The sequence below is a fragment of the Erinaceus europaeus genome, chromosome 4 (assembly GCF_950295315.1).
Source record: "Erinaceus europaeus chromosome 4, mEriEur2.1, whole genome shotgun sequence".
Lineage (NCBI taxonomy): Eukaryota > Metazoa > Chordata > Mammalia > Eulipotyphla > Erinaceidae > Erinaceus > Erinaceus europaeus.
The window spans coordinates 125,079,262-125,101,681 of record NC_080165.1 but is presented as its reverse complement, the minus strand read 5'-3'; positions in this window follow the sequence as shown (position 1 = coordinate 125,101,681).

Genomic DNA, 22,420 nt, shown 5'->3' with positions numbered 1-22,420 from the left:
CCCCGTGCAGGTGGGGGCCAGGGGCTTGAAGCCAGGTCCTTGCACTTTGTAATGTGTGTACTTTACCAGATGTACCACCGCCTGGCCCCTATTTTCCTGTTTCTAACAAGCACAGTTTATGTTTTGAAAACATAAACTCCACTTTATCTCTTCTAGCATAATATATGAACTTGGTGGGTTGAAAGAGTTAACTTGCGTTTATAATACAAGATATATGTTTCCCTTTGTACTAGCAAGAACAGGTTACATTTCAAAAACTCAAAAACGCAGTAATGTACATATACCATGATCAAAAGTATACTCCCGTCTGTTTAAAATCACATTTCACTTTGTTATTAATTTCTTTCCCTTACCTTCACACAAAGTCTCTGCTTTGCCAGCTGTATACCATATCTCCTCAACTTGTATTAAAACACGTGCTTTGTGAGCCTGCTCCAAAATTTCCATAGGTATTTTTCCTTAGATTGTCATGTATGTATAGAACTCACATATGGATACTTCTCTATCTAATCCTCTATCAATGTGTTTATTTGAAGATGACCCCTGAAACATATCTCTCACCTTCACTTGGGAGAAGTTGATTGACCCATATTACTGGTTGGTTACCATAGTATGTGTTGATCTAAGCCTAATAGCTGATAGATACTGTCTCAAAAATGTTATCATGCATATAGCTGAGGTCCTTTGGATTCATAAAATCACTTTATGGATGCTTTTCGGGACTATGCATTTACTACTTTCACAGTATTTATTGCATTATATTCTAATAGGCTAACTTAAGTTGTTGGCCCATGTCTTTGTTTCCATATACTTTTATACAGTATTATAAAACTGATGTTTGTTAAGAGAATATCCATGAACATTAGCAGTGTTTACCTATAAAATATACCTTCTTTGTTTTAGATTTAGTGCCAGAGTGACTAAAGAAAGGCTAGAACAGAAGCACATATTATTCGTTTATTTGAACATTTATTTTTTTATGATAGAAAGAAAGATTGAAACAAAAAGAGAAAGAGAGGAAAGGCTGCTCAGTTCTGGCACATATGGTGGTTCTGGGGACTGAATATTAGAAATCAGAAAAGCAAATTCTGTACTCTAACAATGTGATGTTTCCCCAGAAGTCAGAGAATATTCCTAAATATAGCTTTTTTCTTTTTCTGTTCATCTAGGGGAATAATAATTAGCAATGAAATTCATAACAATTACTGTTTTAATATGGATATTTTCTGACTCAGATTTTTTTGTTTCTATGTCCAACCAATCTTAGAATATTTTAGGAACTTGAAACTTTCCAGCTTCAACAACAATAATAAAATAGTTAGTCATAAGAATATCATCTCCCCAGACAGTAACTTAGATCTACATATCAGATGCCAGGCTCAGAAAAAACAGCTAGTATAGTCATGGGCTATTTGGAATATAATTAAAGTAGGCCTACTATCTAGCTACAAAATGGAGACACCCCCAACTCTTCATATGAACCATTCCAGCCTTTAGGTTCATGATTAGTCATCACTTTGTTTGACTTTGTATGCTAATTCTCTTTTCAGCCACCAGGTTCCAGATGCAAGCATGATGCCAACCAGACTTCTCTGGGCAGATTACCCCACCAATGTGTCTGAGGTCCCATTTCCCCAGAGCCCCAGGCTGTCTTTCTCTTTCCCTAGTGGGGTGGGGCTCTGGGCAAACGGATTGACCTGCTAATGTCCATGTTCAGCTGGGAAGCAATTAGAGAAGCCAGACCTTCCACCTTCTGCATCCCATAATGACCATGGGTCCATGCTCCCAGAGGGTTAAAGAATAGGAAAGCTATAAGGGAATGGGATGGGATACAGAATTTTGGTGGTGGGAATTGTGTGGAGTTGTACCCCTCTATCCTATGGCTTTTGTTACTGTTTCCTTTTTATAAATAAAAAGTTTTTTTTAATCAATAAATATTTTAATTAGGGGGATAATTAAATAACTGAGGCCTTTCTTACTTTGTTACATGATGGGGAATTTTATAAAAAATTTGTTTAATGGGAGTTGGGCAGTAACAAAGCAGGTTAAGCACAGGTGGTACAAAACACAAGGACCAGCGTAAGAATCCCGGTTTGTGCCCCCAGGCTCCCCACCTGCAAAGGCATCACTGCACAGGCGGTGAAACAGGTCTGCAGGTGTCTATCTTTCTCTCCCTCTCTCTGTCTTCCCCTCCTCTCTTGATTTCTCTCTGTCCTATCAAACAATGACAACATCAATAACAACAGCAATAATAACTACAACAATAAAACAACCAGGGCAACAAAAGGTAATAAATAAATAAATATTTTTTAAAAAAGAAATTTGTTTGAAATTGATTACAATTTTAAATGATAATTTGACAGAGTTATACTCATTTTGTCCATTAAAATAACTCATCCTATTTTAAACTTAAATAAACTAAAAGCATATTTAGGTCTTTAAGGTGTGCAATCAGGCTGTTTATTTGTGCTTTGTCCTGTTCCCTAATGTGTGCTTGTATAACTATGAACTTCCCTCTCAGTGCTGCCTTAGCTGTGTCCCAAATATTTTGATAGCTTGTGTCTTCATTTTCATTGAACTCTTGAGACATTTTGATTTCTTCTTTTATTTCCTCTTTGACCCAGAAGTTGTTAAGTAGTGTACTGCTGAGCTTCCACATTTTGGGACTATTACTAATTTTTGTTGATTGTTATGTGTTAGTTTAATTCCATTATGGTCTGAGATGATGCATGGGATCATTTCAATGCTCTTGAATTTGCTGATGCTGTCTTTGTGGCCTAACATATGGTCAATCTCTGAGAATGATCCATGTGGACTTGAGTAGAATGTGTATTACAGTTTCGTGGGGTGAATGACTATGAAAATGTCCAATAATTCTAGTTTGTCCATCTCCTCATTTAGCTCCCCATTCCTTTATTGATTTTCTACCTGGATGATCTGTCAAGCTGAGAGAGTGGGGTTTTGAAGTCCCCTACTGTGACCGTGTTGCTATTAATATATTGCTGTAACTCTTTCAGCAGATGTTTGATATATTTAGATGGCTTCTCATTGGGTCCATAGATGTTAATAATTGTTAAGTCCTGTTGAATGACTGATCCTCTGAGCACTAAATAATGTCCATCCTTATTTTCTTAATTTTATTTATTTTAAAGTCTATCCTGTCAGATATGAGAATAGCTGTTCCTGCCCTTTTTTGTGGACCATTGGCTTGTATGATAGTTTTCTATCCTTTCACTTTGAGTTTGTGTTTGTCTTCTTGAGTTATGTGGTATTCCTACAGACAACATATTGTTGTTTTCTGATCCATCTTCCTACTCTGTGCCTTTTAATAGGTGAATTTAGGCATTTTTGATATCAAAGATTAAAGATATTTTAGTTACATTCTTGTCGATTTTTAGGGTGTTCTGATAGATGGCATATTTATGGTGGTCTGACTTTTTATAGGAGAACTTTCAGAACTTTTTTCAGGGCAGGCTTGGTGATAGTTGATTCTTTCAACTATTGCTTGTCTGAGACAGTTTTTATGCCTCCATCTATTCTTAATGACAGTCTAGCAGTGTTGGTATGCTTCTAATTCTGCTTCTAAAAACCCCTTCTATTTCATTTGGTTTAATCCCCCCTGCTAAACACTGCATTCTATTTACATAACCACTGTATTCTATTTACATAACCACTGCAGGGCATTGGTTTAATCCCCACTGGTTCATGATGTGTTTTTGCTCCGCCCCCTCTCCTTGTCACACCCTGATTTTCACCAGTCACTTTTCTCTCCACCCTCTCTACATCACATCCTGTTTACACCCTACTTGGCAAGTATATATAAAGACAGCATTGTTAGTTTTAGTTTTAGTTTAGTCTAGCTCGGCTTAGATTGTGCTGCGTCCTGCATGAATAAAGAGATACTGCATACAGCCCAGCCATGAGTCTCTGGTCCCACCCATGAAGCTCAGCCCGACATAGCAGGATACAGTAGTCTTGGTTGAAAGCCTTTCTCATTGAGCACTTGATCTTGAGCATCTTGCCATTCTCTTCTGGCCTGTAGTGTTTGTGAGGAGAAGTCTGCTGCTTAATCTTATGGGTTTTCCTTTGTAGGTGACTCGGTTTTTCTCTTGCAGCCTTCGGGATCCTTTTTTTTATCCCTATTCCTTTTCATTCTAAATATGATGTGTCTTGGTGTCTTTAAGTCTTGGTTAATTCTGTTTTGGACCCTCTGGCCTTCTTGAACCTTTATGTCTTTTATGTTCTCTAGAGTAACATAATTCTCATCTATTACATCCTGTAGTGTGCTTTCTTCCCCTCCCTCTCTTTCTTCCTCTGGCAAACTAATAATGCATATATTATTTCTTTTGAAGTCATACCATATTTCTCTGTTGTAGTTTTCATTATCTCTTAATCTCTTTTTGAGTTCTCTTACTTTTAGTTTTCTCTAATTCATCCTCTATCTTGCTAATACTGTTTTCAGCCTCATTCTATTCTTTCTCCCCTCTACTGTTTTCTGAAGTTTAACTGTTTTGTTACCATGTTCTGTTACTGTTTTAGCTTGTTCAACTAGTTGTGTTCTTAGCTCAGCTATTTCAGCTTTCAATTCTCTAATAACCTTGGGATAATTAGTGTTTTCTTCCAGAGTTTCATTTGTTGTTTCTGCATTTCTGATGACAATTCTTTCAAACTTTTAACTCACTCCTGTGACTATTTCTTTAACTAGTGTTTGGATTTTGACCCCAATATTCTGTGCTTCAACCTTTGAGTTAGCTTTTAGCTGAACTTGTATTCTGGTTCATTCCTCCAATATTTCTTCTTGTTGGTTTAACCATTCTATATAGTATGTTATGAGGTCCCTCTCTCAGTACTTTTCAAATTACTGATCACTCTTCCTGGATTGACTTGTGTCTAAGTAAGGTACTTAAGAGTTCGCAGTTATGGAAATTAACAGTTGTTTCAATATTATTTCAATCCCTGAGTTGGAGCACAGTGGCGGTTAAAACCTCTTCTGTTCTTTTTCTTCTCTATAGCCTTGCGAGCCTCAGGGCTTTTAAACTATAAGTAGTTTTCTTAGCTTAATCATTCACTCCTGACCAAGAGATAAAGCAGGGTGGTGAGAGATAATACAGTAATCATGCAAAGAGATTCTCACACCCCAAGGATTCAAATCTCCAGGCTCAATTCAGCTTCTCTGCCAAGCTAGACAGCACTGCTGGGCCCCATGAGTTTCTAAACAAGTCTTATTTATAGTTTGTAGGTTTGGGGGCAGTTATTCACTATGTTCTCATCAGGAGAACAGGGTGTAAAGGCTCCCACCACACAGCCCCAATACTAGGCCACTGAGGTGTCGCTCTTCTCCTGAGTTTCCTGGTCAGTTCTCTGTCTCCTGATGTCAGCACAGGGACTCCCCACTGCTGTTGTACCTCCTGAGAGTCATAACAATGGAGACACACAGTTACATTTGGTGAGTCTTAGGGGAGTCCTCTCTTCCCTTTAGCAGTCTTTTTGTTGGTAAAATAGACTGGAGATGGTGCCTCAACTGGTAAACTGCTGAATGGTTACCAGCCACTCAAGCTCTCCTTAGGCTTCTCTCTGTCCATGAGCCATACATGTTTATACTCACCGGTGATTTGGTGGGTTCCTGAAGTTTTTCTAATCCTGTCTTGTTGCATTCCCAGGTGATCTCCTTTGGTATTCCAGGAGAGGAGAGGAGAGAAGCACAGCTGCTGCTGCTCCATAGCCCTGCCTCCGGAAGTCCTCCCAGAATGTTTAACTAATCATACATCTGACTTCATTCCAATTCAAACTACAGTGCCTTTTTAATTTTTGCTCATACTGCATAATACCTGAAAGTATTAGAGTCAATGTGCAGTTGGGTAAGTAAACCCATCCATATTATATATCCTTCATTTTGATTGAGTAGAAAACAAATATTACATTACAATCTGCATAATTGCATTCAAATGTAATCAATTACAAAGGTCTAAGTCATATATATATATATATATATATATATATATATATGCTATATTTTGTAGCTGCAAATAAAATAGAAAATTCTGAAGGCACTAAAAAAAAAAAGAACAAGAAGAAAGAAACAAACAAAAAACAAGATTTCCTTAGGTTGAAATTTTCAGTCCCAGAATAAATTTCCTTTATAATACAGTTTGAAGCAGTCACTTATCTACCTAGATAGCCTATTTTCCTAGACTGGGATGCTTTTTCAAAGCATATAATCTTTAATAAGCACAGTTATATATTTCCTTGATCTATGAATCAAAAGCACAAGACCAAGAGATGTTGTATCACATAAAAAGTGTGAGAATTTGAATTTAAAAAGCTTTAGAATGATTGCTCATAGAAACTATGATTCAAATTTTGTATATTATTAACTATTTGCATCATCTACTTATTTCATTCTTGTTGTTGTTGTTGCTACATTTTATCACCAAGCAGATAAAGAACCATTTGAAAAATAAGGATGGAAGGAGCAGGTGGTGGTATACCCAGTAGAGTGCACATATTACAGTGTGAAAGAAACTGAGTCAAGCCCCCAGCCCTCAATCACAAGGTGGGAAATGTTATAAGTGATGAACTGTTGTAGCTTTCTCTCTCTCTCTCTCTGTCTCCCTCTTTCTCTGTCATTCATCATATCTTTCCTCTCCTCTCAGTCTCTGTCTCTATGCAAAAATAAACTTATAAGAAGAAAATTAAGGATTGAGTATAATTGTAGATGAATTTAATTCCACTAAACAATGTTGTGTCTATCTATTTTACTACATCTCAGAGAGGTAATAAGAAACAAAATCATAGTATTTAAAGAAACTGGAGACAGAGGGCTTCCATGAAGCATGGCCATAGACTAACAGTGTACAGAACAGTAAACACTCTCCCCCCAAAATAACAAAAATTGACAACCATCGAATTCGCAAACCTCAGTAAACTGCAGCTGGGACATCCACAGACATTGACGCCTCAGGTAGGTGCTGGAGTGCATGGCCAGGGTGAGAGGGGCACAGGATTTAAACCAAGCACAAAGAGTTGGGAGCTCCAGAAACAAATGACACAATTTTTCCTCTGAGCAACAGCAGTCAAAGCTAGGTATGGTGCTAACTGTGAGGGCGTGCAACCTCTGAGCTTTGGCCCATGGCCTTGAGGGTGAGAATCTGCTGAATTGGTGTTAAGGTCACTCTAGAGTAGGAGAGGATTTGCCTGACAAGTCTGGTCTTCCTCCCAAACTAAGACAGACATACAGAAAGGTAATCTGTGGCTTCTGCAGCTAAAAGTTAATTTGCAGCAGCTGATAGGCTAAAGGTAAAGTAATCCCTGCTCCTTTGAACACAACTGCCACCTAGTACCAAATCCCTGTGGCTTGAATGCAAATGAAAATTCTACAAAGAAGCCATATATATATATTACATATATATATATATATATATATTACATAAAATACAAAACAACTCATGAGAAAAATAAGAAACATAATCCCAACACTCCCACCACCACTACCTAGTATATAGACAAAGTGAAATCTAGTAATTAAAATAGCACCACCTATGGGATTAGTAATAGACAGCATAATAAATGCACCAACAACAGAGAAACAGCAAAACAAACTCCAGAACATGACAGTCAGAATAATATGTGAAACAGAGGACTCCAGGAAAATTTAGCTATATAGGGACTATCAGAGAAAGACTATAGAAAACTCATTATGAAGTCCCTCCAAGACTTTAAGCACAGTATTGAGAAGCATACTCAAGAAGTAAAAGAATATTTCACTAAAGATATAGGAAACACGAAAGCACTCTATACAAAGTTCTCCAAGAAATTAGAAAACATGAAAGAAGAACTTCAGTCAGAATTCACTAAGCAGCTAGGAAGCATGAAAGAATAATTTCAAAAGGAATTACAGAATGTGAAAGATAATTTGATCTGAGAATTTTCCTCACCTAGTCGATCCTCAGAATATAAACTTCCTAGGAGCAGATCATACACTCAAATGCAAAATTTACTTAAATGCAAAAAGACCAACACCAGCACAAAGCATAGTAAAATTGTTAAAATTCTCTTCACAAACCCTAGAGGTAAGGAGAGAGTAGAAGGACATATTCAAAATACTAAAATATAAGAACTTCTACCTGTGTATACTCTATCCTGCAAAAGAAATAAAGTTCTTTTTTTCTTCAAATATTCAAAAGCTAAAGGAATTTGTTGCCATCAATCTCACCATGCAGGAATTGCTGAAAATAGGCCCATGGGAAATAATTACACATTATAAGTGAGGTAAACAGTATGAGAATAGATCTAAGAACACAACAGAGAGAAGAAAGAACAACAAAATAGGAATAGGAAGGAAATCAATGGACAGAGCAGTATTATCAAATATTAGTTAGTCAAGACCAATGTAAAAACATCTTTTTAAGATATAATGTGCTGGTCCCACCTCCAGGAGGAAAGCTTCATGAGTGGTGAAGCAGTGCTGCAGGTGTCTCTCTGTCTCTCTCCCTCTCTGTCACCCCTGTCCCTCTCAATTTCTCGCTGTCTCTATCCAATAAATAAATATAGTAGAAACATTTTAAAGAAGATATAACACACTGTTTACTACACTTCGGGTAGCCACGATACAAAACTAGAAACAAAGAGTAACAGAAAGTAAAAGCAAAATCAGGGAGGAAATCACCATAGAAACCCACCCATAAAAATTAGATAGAGGGAGTTGGGCAGTATCGCAGTGGGTTAAATGCACATGGAGCGAAGAGCAAAGAACAGCTTAAGGATCCTGGTTAGAGCCCCTATCTCCCCACCTGAAGGGAAGTCGCTTCACAGGCAGTGAAGAAGATCTGCAGGTGTCTATCTTTCTCTCCCCCTCTCTGTCTTCCGCTTCTCTCTCCATTTCTTTCTGTTCTAACAATGACGACAGCAATAAGAACAACAATAATAACTGCAATAACAATAAAAAAGAACAAGGGCAACAAAAAGGAAAAATGAATAAATAAATTTTTTAAAAATTTAGATGCAAAGAGGAAAAGAATTAACAACTAAAAACAACCTTAAAAAAAGAGTGTATGTAAGTAAACCATATATGTCAATATTATCAATAATCACCTTAAAGGTGGATAACCTAAATTCACCTGTCAAATGATCCAGAGTAGTATTAATATAATGGATTAAAGAACATGGTCCACCTGTTATATGTCTCCAGGAAACACACATGCAAAGAAAAGATAAATGGAGACATAATGTGTGAGAATGGAGCAAAGTTTTCGTGAGAGACTGGAGCAAGATTTTCCAAGCCAATAATGCAGAAAAAAGGGCAGACATAGCAGTTACATTCTCAGATAAAATAAAATTTCAGGTAAAGAAAGTAAGTAGATACAGAAAGGGACACACATAATATAATGGTCAAGGATTAATCCAACAAGAAGACATAACCATTATAAATATATATGCTCCAAATTTAAGTACAGCCAAATATATGAAACAAGTACTTACTGAACAAAAAGGAGAAATTGACAGCAACACAATAACAGTAGAATATTTTAACACAACACTCACAGTAAGAGACAGATTGTCCAGACCAAAAAAAAAAAAAAAAATTCAACAGAAATAGCAGCTTCAAATGAAACCACAGATGATATGTACCTATCAGATAAATAAAGAACTTTTTATCCCAAAAGAAATGAACACATACTCTTCTCAATTACATATGGAATATCACAAACATTGACGATGTGTTGGGTCACAAAGATAGCTTAAACAAATATGTGAATAGTAAAATCATAAAAGGCATAACAGCAGTAAATGCTGGAGAGGTTGCGAGGTCAAAGGAGCCCTACTGCAGTGCTGGTGGGAATGTAAATTTGTCCAACCTCTGTGGAAAACAGTCTGGAGAACTCACAGAAGGCTAGAAATGGACCTACGATCCTGAAATTCCTCTCCCATCCAAAAATATCTGTGTACACATATGTTCTTAGCAGCACAATTTGTAATAGCCAAAACCTGGAAGCAACCTAGGTGTCCAACAACAGATGAGTGGCTGATAAGTTGTGGTATGTATACACAATGGAATACTACTCAGCTATAAAAAATGGTGACTTCACCGTTTTCAGCCCTTCCTGGATGGACCTTGAAAATTTCATGTTAAGTGAAATAAGTCAGAAACAGGATGACTATGGGATGATCTCACTCTCAGGCAGAAGTTGAAAAACAAGATCAGAAGAGAAAACAGAAGTAGAACCTGAACTGGAATTGGCGTATTGCACCAAAGTAAAAAACTCTGGGGTGGTGGGGTGGGGGGAGAATACAGGTCCAGAAAGGATGACAGAGGACCTAGCGGGGGTTTTATTGCTATATGAAAAACTGAGAAATGTTATGCATGTACAAACTATTGTATTTATTGTCAAATGTAAAACATTAATTCCCCAATAAAATTTTTTAAAAATCATAAAAGGCATATTCTCAGATCATTATGGTATAAATGACAAAAAAAACTTTGGGGGACCAAAGTCTAGAGACTAAACAATATGCTTCTGAACAATATATAGATCATTGTAGAAATCAAAAAATGAAATTAAGAATTTCCTTGATATTAATGAAAGAAAATGAGGAAAACAGCTATTGGTTCCTATGGGATATAGTAAAAGCACTCCCACATTAATACAGACTTGCCTATAGACCAAACATTTACATTTATCTGTCTAAAAATAAAGTTTTGTTGGAATATAGCAATATGTACTTACCTAAGTACTACATCCTGATTTTATACAATTGTAACTAAGTTGAGTAGTTGTGAAAGAGAATATATAACTGTCAAAGCCTAAAATATTCACTATATCATTTTGTCTCTCTTGGGAAGGAAAATTGTTTGATCTAATATAAATCATATTAGATCACACCTCCAGTTTAAAGATGATGCTTATATATTCTCATGGGACCACCATGTGACCATCTACCTTGTAAGTGGGTCAGGTCCCCTTCTCTCTCTTCTTTTCTCTTTTTCTCTCCTTCACTCACTCTCTCTCTCCATCTATCTATCTATCTATCTATCTATCTATCTATCTATCTACCTACCTACCTACCTACCTACCTATCTATCTATCATCTATCTATCTGTCTATTTTCTAACATGTTTTTTGTGTCCAATAAAGTTTAATTTAACTGAAAAAAAAAGAAAATGCTTACATAGATTCCCATTATTGGCTAGTCTATCAGAAACATGACATAGAGGAAAGTCAATTAGAGAATGGGTTATTAAGTAGGCACAAATAATAATTGGCCTCCACATTATGCAATCCAATCCATAAAAGTTCCATAATTGCTATATTGATATACTGATTAAAAGAAGAATGAAAGATTTTGAATTCCAAGAATGAGGCACTAAGCGGAAAAAAAAAAACAATATATTTTACCAATTTCTCCACTATTGCAGCCTGCAAAGTAAATCAGCAATTCATCTATATTTTAAAGTTATATGTCAAATGTTTATTAAGCACATAGAAGGCAATTTTATTTAATATTCCTTTCCCTATTTTACATGCAAGCACCAGAAAAAAAATTATGTGAGTTATCTATGATAAAGACTTAAATGCAGAGATTCACTAGGAGAGGAATCTAATTATACAGTACAGTGGATAACTCAATAGCACTATAAGTGCTTCCCTTTCACCATGGAATTCAAAAGATAAGTGCTAAAGGTGAAATAAATATGAAGAAAATACTGTTTTATTTCCTACTGAATGAAACTCTTTTCTGTCTCAGAGGTAATGTCCTCTCTTTCTCTCTCTCTCTCTCTCTCTCTCTCTCTCCTCTCTCTCTCTCTCTCTCTCTCTCTCTCTCTCTCTCTCTATATATATATATATATATATATATATATATATATATATATATATGACTGTTGGGAATACTATCAGTTTCTTGATGGTTTTGAATAGAATAAGCAGCAATATAGTGCAATTAAAAAACACATTTGAATGCTGCTTTGTAATAATTCCTTATATAATTATTAACATATTGATGGAAGACAAAACAACCAATGACAATTCTAGAATATTTCTGTCACAGTCTGTCCTTAAGCAAAAACATTTTCATCACTCATATACAGAAAAATTAACAACACATTATTATTTTATCAATATCAAGAAAAATTAATTTATTGAGTTCTCAATTCCATAGCATAGTTACAAAGCTAAAAGACAACACTTTTCTTTATATCTTCTACATTACCCTTCGGTAAAAGCACTGAAATTTACATGGATAATATATACACACACGCAGGATGACCTCTAGTTAATTAGAAAAAAAAATTTCCTTTATATCACTTAGTGTGCTTTTATCAAATCCTATGAAAATGTGTCTTCTTATTTCTTTGCCTTATCTGTATATAAGAAAGTGTTATATGACAACCACCATAGAACACTTTCTTATATACAGATAATCAAGAATACCTTAAAATATATATCTGATAAACATTTAGCTAGCGAATATACTCTGTCTCATAAATCATGATTTACTATAAATCTTAGTTTTTTATATTTTTTCAAAGAAAATGTTCAGATGATTTTCAATTCCTAGGAGCCATATTCAACTACTAGTTATCCAGGCATGGCTCCTATTGACTTCAATAACTTTTGTAGACTACCATGAAAGAAAGCCAGATTCCACTTGAAGATGTGTGCACACAACTCTATTTGAAGTTACTGGAGGTCATATACATGTCCTACGGCAGAACTTGGCCCAAGAATTCTATATTAATCAATTGCTGCCTTAACATGCAAAACAATGGAAAAAATATTGCTACTACAAAAGTAAACCAAATGTCAAAGACAGCTCTCCAAGAGAAATCTAGGAAAGACTTTTTAAATAAATATGAACACACTGTAGTGTCATTACTGCTCTGCTCGAGACTGAAAACAATTAGAATTCTAATAAGATATATGTTGCAATGAAATTTTTTGGATGATACAACATTCTCATGCAAATATCACCAACTCAAAAATCTATTTCAAGCCTTTGTTTTTTCTTCCAATGAGTGTATTAAGCTACGGATTTTTCTGAATTTTTACTTTCCACAGTTATTTCCAATAATGTTCATGTTGTGCCAGCAGATTGTCACTTACATAGTGTGATGTTTTGTCATATACGTTTGAGTCCAGTCCCCACCACACTGAAGGAAGCTACCCAATGCTGGGAAATAAAAAAAGGAGATGACACTAAACTGATAATCCACTTTTTGTACATATTTATATAAATATAATAAACATTATTATTGATATATACAAGAAGAGAGAGAGACAGAGACAGAGAGAGAAAAGGAGGGAGAGCGGGGAGAAGGACAGACAGGGCAGACAACCCCACCAATGTGTCCTGAAACCCTGCTTCTCTAGAGCCCTGCCCCATTAGGGAAAGAGACAGGCTGGGAGTATGGACCAACCTGCCAACACCTATGTTCAGTGGGGAAGCAGTTACAGAAGCAAGACCTTCCACCTTCTGTACCCCATAATGACCCTGGGTCCATACTCCCAGAGAGATAAAGAATAAGAGAGCTTCAAGGGAGGGGATGGGATAGGGAGTTCTGGTGGTGGGAATTGTGTGGAATTGTACCCCTCCCTCTCATCCTATGATCTTGTCAATATTTCCATTTTATAAATTTGAAAAAAAAGTTTAAAAAATGTAAAATCATAAAGTAATATTTATAAAAAGAATACTTCATTAATCAGTCTTTCTACTTTATAGACTGTCATTTTATCACTTTGATTTAATCAATGTTTAGAGTTTAATGAATTATTATAAACAACAGTGGGAGCTCATAATAAGAAGATGCTATCTATACAGTACAAATCTCTTTAATTCTAAAAGAACAGTCAACCACAATGAAACTCATTATTCTAAGAACATCACAGATTCTGAAAAATTTCAAATCATTATTTATGGCTCTTTTGGAAATATATCATAAGTAGACAAGTGTGTTTGTTTACTATTAATGCTTGACATGAATTGGTTATCTTCACTTTCTCATACTGAATTTTCAAATCAAGAATTAATCTTTCCATATTTTTCTTTTCCTTTGCCAAGCTTCATATGTGTCTAACTTTACCACTCAAAGACTCTTGTTAACTCTTGTTAACATATTAAAAGGGAGAGGCACAAAAGTAGGAGGTCTTCTTCTAATGCCTTAGGACTTCCCAAGTGATAACCAGGGTTCAAATATGTGCCTCACAAATGTCCGGGATTGTGTCTTATCCATTGAACTATTTTTCCAGCCCATGACTTTGCTCTTTTTTTGCCACATTTGTTCAATAAGATATAATTTTAAATGTACATTCAATATAAATATAATAATTTGATCTGAATATTGACCTTCTAATTAGTGTCTATGGGAAATAAATTTCACTATTGAAATTTGTCTTTTTGTACCTTTTTTTCACTTTCAAAATTATAGTGTGCAGGTTGGTAATGCAATGTCAACAAGTAATAACAGATTGCGAAACCATGAACTAACACTATTGTTTTCCTTTCTAATCATTTCTTATTTAGTCGTCTATATTAAAATAAATTAGCATTAACTCTATCCTAAGATGTTAATTTATTAATAATTATGAGATACAAATATCTAATTTTGACTGTATATGAGATGTAGAATTATTTTTTTAAAAAAGTACCACATGTCCTTAATACTAAGGTGTCAATCATTGTTAAAAAAAAAAAAAGCACAGATATTATTATTTGGTCTAAGGCTAAATAACAATACATTCATCACAAATTCAGAGATGAGAAAAGTACAAGAAATGAGTGATGTTAAACATAATATGATAGTTCACATAATGGCTTCTCTGAAAAATTAAATGTTGACTGGATATGTTTGTGGAGTTTATTTGACTTTCAGATGGCTCATGCTTTAGTAATATCCCCTGTACAGAGCCAAATAATAGTCTTTCCTTAGTTGAAGGGCTGAAAGGAAACTTGTGCTTGTAAAACTCTCAGTATTTTGCCTACCACAAGGTACAAAATAATAATAAAGTGAATCACTGTTGTGTGAATATGCCTCAAAAATGAAACACAGAAATTTCATAGTATTCAAGAAGGCAAAATGTATATGTTCAACCAGATCAGCCATATTGTGAAAGTCAATAAACAGAGAAAGGTGGGGTCATGTGGGCATAATTGATAAACGTCATTTTAGCATTAGCACACAAAGTAATAACATGGGATGAAGAGTATAAGAACTTGAGGTGTAAGCATAATCTCTTGCTTCAAAGATTTCTACAAAGAAAACAAAAGCATATATACAAAAAGATCTGTGTATACCTGTGCTCATAGCAGCACAGATTTATATTAGACCAACCTTGGAAGCAAGACACGTTTCCTTTTTTTATTTTTTATTTTCTTTCTTTTCTTTTTCTTTTTCTCTCTTTTTTTTTTTTTTGCCTCTAGAGTTATCACTGGGGCTCAGTGCCTCTATTGCACTATGAATCCACTGCTCCTGGAGGCTAGTTTTGTCTGTTTGTTTTAGTTTTGTTTTCCACTGGATAAGACAGAGAGAAATTGAGAGGGGAGGGCAAGAGAAAGAGGGGGAGAGAAAGGCAGACAACTGCAGACCTGCTTCACCACTTGTGAAGTGACCCTCCTGCAGGTGAGGAGCTGAGGACTAGGACCCGGATCCTTGCATGGGTCCTTGCACTTTGCATTATGTGTGCTTTCCTGACAACAACCATTTCAAACAGCTGATTAGTGGTTAAGAATGTTGTGGCGTATATACACAATACAATACTACTCAAATGTTAAAATTATGATGTTGTCTCCTTTGCCTCATCTTGGTTGCAACGTGAAGGAACATGTTAAGTGAGATAAGTCAAAAAGAGAATGAACACCAAATGCTTTAACTTATAAGTGACACATAAGAAACAAGGACAGAAAGGGAAACCACCAAGTGAAACTTGGACTGGGTGTGGAATATTGCATCAACACAAAAGACTCCAGGGTAAAGTGTGAGGGAGAAGGTGAAGAGGGCATTGGGATCCTGTTGCATGATAGAAAAGAATCTCTGCTGTGAGTGAGAGTGTTCTTCACATGTTTATCGTGGGGAAATGAGAAATTATAATCATGTGTCAAAACTATTTTTAAACCATTAACCTTTACCCCAGTAAAATGATAATGCAATGCTCTTTAGTTAGCCAACAAGTCAATACATTTTAGATAGTCATAGAGCTTTATGTGTTTGAATTTTGGAGAATAGAGTCATTTTGTAGTTATGGGAAAAGTACTTTCTTTCAATCCTGAATTGGTTTCTTATAGAGAAAAGAGAGCCCAGTTTATTAAGTGGGCATGATACAACCAGAAGCAAGGGAAGACATGGCTGAGAGAAATAACGATTAAAAAAAGTACATACAACATGACACCCCGGAGCTTTTATTTCAAGTATGTTAAATACATACTTTATATTTCTTTTTTTTTAATATTTTATTTTATTTATTTATTCTCTTTTGTTGCCCTTGCTGTTTTATTGTTGTAGTTATTATTGTTGTTGTCATCGTTGTTGGCTAGGACAGAGAGAAATGGAGAGAGGAGGGGAAGACAGAAAGGAGGAGAGAAAGACACCTGCAGACCTGCTTCACCACCTGTGAAGCGACTCCCCTGCAGGTGGGGAGCCGGGGTTCGAACCGGGATCCTTATGCCGGTCCTTGTGCTTCATACTTTATATTTCTAATCTAATATGTTGGCATAGTTACAAATACACACACACATATATATATGCCAATCAAATATAAAATTAAATTTATATCTTTTTACTTTGTATGATTTAGTTGGGTTGAATCTGCTTTATAATCTTAAAAATTCTCATATTGTTAAGCATCAGATATGGTGCTTACATATACCCTGGAAACAGCCATGGAGTCAGTTATTCCTTCAACTGTCACTGAATTTAAATTTAAATTATTTTTTAAATTTTTATTTATAAAAGGAAACACTGCAAAAACCATAGGATAAGAGGGGTACAACTCTACACAATTCCCACCACTGGAACTCTGTAAAATCATTTGAACAGACAGTTTTGAGTTGATATTGCTTAAGCAAGCAAAAACCTTGATTTTTTTCATCGTGTGTGACATGCAGTAATAAACCTTGGAGGAAACTGGGATTCATGCAATGTGATACGTCTGAAAGGACTCACACTGTGTAAAAAATCCATTTGTACCCATATACTACCTGAGCAGTAAACCCTGTCTTGTTTTGCATTTTAAACACAGTTCATGAAATACCCATTAAAACACATACATTAAAAACATAAAAGTTATTTATTATTTACTCCTGTTGCTTGAGTTCATCTTTAAATATTACAAGCAAATACGTTTCACTTTATTGGCAAGAGTCTGACAGGAACAGGATAAAAACATCAAAAACTAAATGCAAGGTAATAAATTGGAGACTAACAAGGGATTTTAAAATCCAGATTAAACGAGAGAAATTTAGTTCAGGGTTATAAAATAAATGCTTCATGCAGCCAGCCAGATATTTTTGCAAATGCGTGAAGCCCTTAGGGTATATGGTACTGAATTTGCAGACCCCCCTCCCCCAAGGTTGGTGAATAGAGCAAACTAACTCAGGATTAATTTGAAAAGGTTGGGCTCTATCTGAACCTGACAGTCTGGCCCTGCAGAAATACAGATATACCATTGAAGAACCATTGGCTTTCCTGAAAAAAATTAACAGTTCATATTTCATATGTGTTTACATTATTTTAAGCATTATTTCAATATTTCAGGCTGTGTGGGCAAAAAAAACAAAATAAACATAAACTAAAGCAAAATAGGCTTCTAATCCTGCAACTTGCAGTCATCTGGGCTTAAATTCTAGACTCGATAAACAGGCATACTGAGATTTTACCCATTATTTACTTCCTGTCATTCCACCAATATACTGCCATGTCTCAAGGTTCATTTTAAATGGATAATACAAATTTTATGACAGACAATATAAATTTTATGGCAATCAATTTATATACTCTTATTGCATGAAATTATTATAAAAAATAGGAGAATAAATTCCCTCTACTAGTAATAGCAAGAATATATTACTTTTATATGGTAAGTGTACTTACTGTACCTCTTTTGGTACAAGTATTTCTGTAGCTCTGATGTTTCAGAAGGGAAATATAATTCTTTCAAAAAAACAGCCTATCAATTAAACAGTGTTTCCCACATTATTTTCTGTGATCCACAGACAATGCAAGGTTTGAACAAGGTCTACATGAATGAACAAGTCTGGTTAAGCGCACATGGCGCAAAACGCAAGAACCAGTGTAAAGATCCTGGTTTGAGCCCAAGGCTCCCCACCTGCAGGGGAGTAGCTTCACAGACAGTGAAGCAGGTGTCTTTCCCTCCTCTCTCTATTTCTCTCTATCCTATCCAGCAATGATGACATCAATAACAACTACAATTAAAAAAGGGTGACAAAAGGGAATAAATAAATATTTTTAAAAATTAAAAAAAGAAAACAATGGCATAAATAAGAACAAACAAATATCTTCAATGAAGAAAGTCTTACAGTTTTTTAATATGTTAATATTATCTCTTGAAATAACAAAAAAGTCACGTTAGAAGACAATTTTTCTACTCTACATGAGGTGAAAACATAATTTGCAGAAGAAAATATCCATTTCTGTAAAGAAAAAAATTATTTTTATTACTCACTGCTATACAATTATCCATTCATATATGGTTAAATTCTCTTTCTCTCTCACTCTTTCTTTCTTTATACACTATCATAGAAACAAAATAAAATAAAATTTGGCCTGGAACGATAACCTATGTATGAGGTCTTAGGTTCAGTCTTTACAGTCACATAAAATAATCTGTACAAATATAGTATTATTTGTATTTGATTAATTTTTAATTGCCACTGTAGTTACTGATTTCACTGCCTTTCTACATCACCTACATTCTTACTACTACTTCTGTGTCTTTTTTTTTTTCTCTTTTTTTCTCAGTAAGAGAGTGTGTCTTGTGTCTAGCTTCTTCTGGTGTTTTCCAGACTTGCTTCACTTTCACTGAGGGTCTAAAAACAAGATTCCTGGTTACTAATGCACTGGGTCCTGGCAGAATGGTGTACAGAGCCCTTTGGTTTACTTACCCTATCACTTACCTTTTTGGGAGTGTAAAGCAAATATTATTTTAGTTTTAAAAATGTATATATATTCAAAAGATGATTAGTGCTAACTTTACTATTTTCAAAGTTTGCAATGAATATTTTACAATATTGAATAATATGCCTTTAAGAAATATTTAAGGGGCCAGGTGGTGGCAAGCTTGGTCTAGTGCACACATTACCATGCATAAAGATTTGGGTTCAACCCCTGGTCCCCAAAAGTAAAGTAGAACCGCAGATGTCTTTCTCTCTCCCTATCTCCTCTTCCTCCTCTATTTCTCCTTGTCCTATCAAATAAAAATAAATAAATAACATAGGACCTTGCCCTCAACTTAGATCAACAATGGTAGAGAATGTTCCATCCTCTGAAGGGAGGCTGGACAGGAGGGTTCCTTTGATCCCACAACCTCTCCAGCATTTGCTGCTGTTACACCTTTTATGACTTTACTGTTCACATATGAAAACTACTGGAAGTTATCATGCAATATAGCAAGGTGCCAGGCTACAGAATCAATGTACAAAAATCAGTGGCATTTCTTTATGCAAACACTAACCCAAAGATGAGGATATCCAGAAATCACTCCCATTCACTGTTGCAGCAAAATCAATAAAATACCTAGGAATAAAGCTGACCAAAGAAGTGAAAGACTTGTATACTGAAAACTATGAGTCACTATTCAAGGAAATAGAAAATGATACGAGAAATGGAAAGACATCACATGCTCATGGATTGGAACAATAAATATAATCAAAATGAATATTCTCCCCAGAGCCATATACAAATTTAACGCAATGCCCATCAAAGTTCCACCAAGCTTCTTTAAGAAGATAGGACAAAAACTATAATCATTTATCTGGAACCAGAAAACACCTAGAATTGCCAAAACAATCTTGAGGAAAAGAAACAGAAATAGAGGCATCACACTCTCAGATCTCAAACTATATTATAAGGCCATCATCATCAAAACAGCCTGGTACAGGACCAAAAATAGGTACACAGGTAAGTGTTTGTTTGTTTTCACCAGAGCACTGCTCAGCTCTGATTCATGGTTGTGCAGGGGGCTGAACCTAGGACGTCAGAGCCTCAGGCATGAAAGTCTTTTTGTATAACAATTATATTATCTCCTCTGCCCACTTTGTATTAAATTTAAACTTGATTCCACTCCTTGGGTATTGTGAATAATGCTGTAATGAGCATAGGGAAGTATATGTCCCTTCAAATTAGCATTTCCATGCTATTTGGCTATATCTCTAAATGTGGCATTGCTGTGTCATATGATATTTCCATTTTTTTTATTATCTTCATTCATTGAACAGAGACAGCTAGAATTCGAAAGCAAAGAGGGTGATAGAGAGGGAGAGAGACAGAGACAGACACCTGCATCATTGCTTCACCACTCATAAAGCTTTCCCCTGCATGTGGGGACCGGGGACTTGAACCTGGGTCTTTAAGCATTGTAACATGTGCGCTCAACCAGGTGCCTCACTAAATGGCACCTTTCCATTTTCATTTGTTTAAGGAACTTTCTCTACTATCTCTCCATGGGGGCTGTACCAGTCTGCATGCATAAGTATAACATATAAAGAGTCATTCTTTTTATTGTCAGAAAAAGTTCTCATCATTTTTATTTAAGACTGCAGCTGTTAATAACAAATAGCTTTTTAAAATTTATTTTTAATCATTACTTTTTTTTTTTTGCTTAGAGCTGCAGAAAAGTAGACAGGGAATGACCTTTTGCTACCCAGATTCTAGCCTTACAGAACATTATGCCCTCAAGTGCCTAGTGTATCTGCTAATGTTCCCCCCAAACATCAGCACTTCACATGAAGGATTGCACTTGCCTCTTCTTTCAATTAAAAAACCAGGATATCCACAATTCTCCATATGACTGCTCTACACTCTTAAGAGCTATCATCATGTTCCCCAAAACATGATCTCTAATTTCATACATAAACCGTGCAATTTCTTTTTTTAGTGGACAAAAAAAAAAAGAAAGAAAGAAAGAAAGAAAGAGAGAAAAGGGGGAAAAAAAAACTGTTTCATATAGCATGACCTTGACCTTTCTTCATTATTTCCAAGTACGCCCAGATTTTTTCATTCCAACATGTTTGCAATTGTAGGAGACAGTGTATACTGACATGAAGATTTATCGCCAGGAGATTCCCAGTGGAGTCAGTGGCAAGAGATAAAATTTGGTCACAATTCACATGTGTTTGAAATGAGCATTCCAAGAGAAAATGATTAATTTCTCTTTAAAATCTAAAGAGTAAAGTATATACCCACAAGTATAACAGCCTCTGCCTTCACTCAGACTCTCCCATGTTCACATGCTTCTCTTTACATTTTCCTAACATTTGTAGTTGTTGTTTTTTTTTTTGAAGCAACCATTTATCAAATTATTGTCATTCAGAAGTAAAAAAAAAATCCTTACAAATGTGCAAAAAAATTTCTATTGTTGGTGTCTTCCAAAAATGATGCAATAAACTAAAGTTAAAGAAAAAACAATGATAACGTTAGAGTAACATAAAGAGCTAGCAATGCAGAATATATGAAGAAGTGCCCAGTTTAATATTCTTATTTTATAAATGTAGAAACTGAAGTCTAGAAATGGCAGGCACTTTTTCCTGAAGTCATTTCCTATGTGTATGGGGATTAAGGACTCATGCGGATATAGATCTTCTAGCTCTGAGAGTCAGAAATCTCTAAGTTTGTAGGATGATGCCAGAAGTTTTATCAGGTTTTTATCTTAAAATTTTAGTCAGACAACAAGGGCAACAAAAGGGAATAAATAAATAAAATAATTATTAAAAAAAATTTTAGTCAGTATTAAATATGTGAGCCTTCTCTTCATCCTTCCCAGAAGTCTCAAATTCTCTGCTCACTATAGTCATAAAGCAGTTACAGATAAGAAAGACAACAATTTATGTAATGCATTACTTTAATCATCAGACTATCAAATGGAAATGACTTATAAAAGCCAGAATTAATAAATATTCAATCCACATTTAGAAAAATGTATATATTCTTACCTTATGTGCACATAATATTATGGGGAGGTAGTTGATTATATATGTAAGACTTTTTGTTTATGTATTGACTGTGAATTAATATTTGTTTATTTCTTTTGCATTTAGGTACCACTTGCTATATAAAAAGGATTTTCTGAACATAAAAATGTGGAACATCTCCTCTAAATGACAAATTGGCAAAATTATTAACAAAAAAAATTGAAACAAAGAGTATATATAAAGGGAGTCGGGCTGTAGCGCAGCGGGTTAAGCGCAGGTGGCGCAA